The following is a 3,147-nucleotide window of genomic DNA, read 5'->3' as shown; positions in this document are numbered from 1 at the left end:
AGAATGATCACAACTCTGGCAGCAGTGGACTGACGACTGGCTAGGCCACATTACAGACATGTCTCTCTCTCACACAAACACATATATTCACTATGGGCTCTGGTCAACAGTAGTGTTCTATATAGGGAATAGGGCTCTGGTCAACAGTAGTGTTCTATATAGGGAATAGGGCTCTGGTCAACAGTAGTGTTCTATATAGGGAATAGGGCTCTGGTCAACAGTAGTGTTCTATATAGAGAATAGGGCTCTGGTCAACAGTAGTGTTCTATATAGGGAATAAGGCTCTGGTCAACAGTAGTGTTCTATATAGAGAATAGGGCTCTGGTCAACAGTAGTGTTCTATATAGGGAATAAGGCTCTGGTCAACAGTAGTGTTCTATATAGGGAATAGGGCTCTGGTCAACAGTAGTGTTCTATATAGGGAATAGGGCTCTGGTCAACAGTAGTGTTCTATATAGGGAATAGGGCTCTGGTCAACAGTAGTGTTCTATATAGGGAATAGGGCTCTGGTCAACAGTAGTGTTCTATATAGGGAATAGGGCTCTGGTCAACAGTAGTGTTCTATATAGGGAATAGGGCTCTGGTCAACAGTAGTGTTCTATATAGGGAATAGGGCTCTGGTCAACAGTAGTGTTCTATATAGGGAATAGGGCTCTGGTCAACAGTAGTGTTCTATATAGGGATTAGAGCCCTGGTCAACAGTAGTGTTCTATATAGGGAATAGGGCTCTGGTCAACAGTAGTGTTCTATATAGGGAATAGGGCTCTGGTCAACAGTAGTGTTCTATATAGGGAATAGGGCTCTGGTCAACAGTAGTGTTCTATATAGGGAATAGGGCTCTGGTCAACAGTAGTGTTCTATATAGGGAATAGGGCTCTGGTCAACAGTAGTGTTCTATATAGGGAATAGGGCTCTCGTCAACAGTAGTGCTCTATATAGGGAATAGGGCTCTGGTCAACAGTAGTGCTCTATATAGGGAATAGGGCTCTGGTCAACAGTAGTGTTCTATATAGGGAATAGGGCTCTGGTCAACAGTAGTGTACCATATAGGGAATAGGGCTCTTGTCAACAGTAGGGTACTATACTATACTGTGTGGCTCAGTCGGTAGAGCATGGCGCTTGCAACGCCAAGCGTCGTGGGTTCGATTCCCGCTAGGGCCACCCATATGTAAAAGTAGTGGCCCCAGCCGACTTGTAAGTCGCTTTGGACAAAAGCGTCTGCTAAAAAAAAATGGGATATATATATAGGGAAGAGGGCTCTGGTCAACAGTAGGGTACTATATAGGGAAGAGGGCTCTGGTCAACAGTAGGGTACCATATAGGGAATAGGGCTCTGGTCAACAGTAGGGTACTATACAGGGAATAGGGTGCCATTTGGGACGCAGGCTAATTCATGGCTACTCAGCCTGCAGTGGAAAAGCCGGATGCTTCAATCCCACATCAAACACACTGGGTCGTTAAAATGCAGTCATAATTAGAGATTCTGATTATACAGCACTTCTCCAGTGAGAACTGGCCCGCCCGGAGGTGGAGCGTATTGAACTGGCCCGCCCGGAGGTGGAGCGTATTGAACTGGCCCGCCCGGAGGTGGAGCGTATTGAACTGGCCCGCCCGGAGGTGGAGCGTATTGAACTGGCCCGCCCGGAGGTGGAGCGTATTGAACTGGCCGCCCGGAGTGGAGCGTATTGAACTGGCCCGCCCGGAGGTGGAGCGTATTGAACTGGCCCGCCCGGAGGTGGAGCGTATTCAACAATAAAGGCTTCAGTCAACACGACGGATCTGACCAAGGGTCGTTTGCTGTTGTTCAGTATATAAAGGCCCCAGTCAACACGACGGATCTGACCGAGGGTCGTTTGCTGTTGTTCAGTATATAAAGGCCCCAGTCAACACGACGGATCTGACCGAGGGTCGTTTGCTGTTGTTCTCACACCAAATCAGCTCTCTCTGCTCTCACACCAAACCGAATCAGCTCTCTCTGCTCTCACACCAAACCAAATCAGCTCTCTGCTCTCACACCAAACCAAATCAGCTCTCTGCTCTCACACCAAACCAAATCAGCTCTCTGCTCTCACACCAAACCAAATCAGCTCTCTGCTCTCACACCAAACCAAATCAGCTCTCTGCTCTCACACCAAACCAAATCAGCTCTCTGCTCTCACACCAAACCAAATCAGCTCTCTGCTCTCACACCAAACCAAATCAGCTCTCTGCTCTCACACCAAACCAAATCAGCTCTCTGCTCTCACACCAAACCAAATCAGCTCTCTGCTCTCACACCAAACCGAATCATCTCTCTCTGCTCTCACACCAAACCGAATCATCTCTCTCTGCTCTCACACCAAACCGAATCATCTCTCTCTGCTCTCACACCAAACCAAATCAGCTCTCTCACCAAACCAAATCAGCTCTCTCACCAAACCAAATCAGCTCTCTCACCAAACCAAATCAGCTCTCTCACCAAACCAAATCAGCTCTCTCACCAAACCAAATCAGCTCTCTCTGCTCTCACACCAAACCAAATCAGCTCTCTCTTCTCTCACACATTCTCTAAGTGAGACGGTTACTATGACCACCATGTCCATCCTCCCTCAGTGAGACGGTTACTACGACCACCATGTCCATCCTCCCTCAGTGAGACGGTTACTACGACCACCATGTCCATCCTCCCTCAGTGAGACGGCTACTACGACCACCATGTCCATCCTCCCTCAGAGAGACGGTTACTATGACTACCATGTCCATCCTCCCTCAGTGAGACGGTTACTACGACCACCATGTCCATCCTCCCTCAGTGAGACGGTTACTACGACCACCATGTCCATCCTCCCTCAGTGAGACGGTTACTATGACCACTATGTCCATCCTCCCTCAGTGAGACGGTTACTAAGACCACCATGTCCATCCTCCCTCAGTGAGACGGTTACTACGACCACCATGTCCATCCTCAATGAGACGGTTACTATGACCACCATGTCCATCCTCCCTCAGAGAGACGGTTACTACGACCACCATGTCCATCCTCCCTCAGAGAGACGGTTACTAAGACCATGTCCATCCTCCCTCAGAGAGACGGTTACTAAGACCATGTCCATCCTCCCTCAGTGAGACGGTTACTACGACCACCATGTCCATCCTCCCTCAGTGAGA

This window comes from Oncorhynchus masou, unplaced genomic scaffold, assembly GCF_036934945.1.
Source record: "Oncorhynchus masou masou isolate Uvic2021 unplaced genomic scaffold, UVic_Omas_1.1 unplaced_scaffold_5286, whole genome shotgun sequence".
Lineage (NCBI taxonomy): Eukaryota > Metazoa > Chordata > Actinopteri > Salmoniformes > Salmonidae > Oncorhynchus > Oncorhynchus masou.
Note: the sequence above shows the minus strand (reverse complement) of the source record.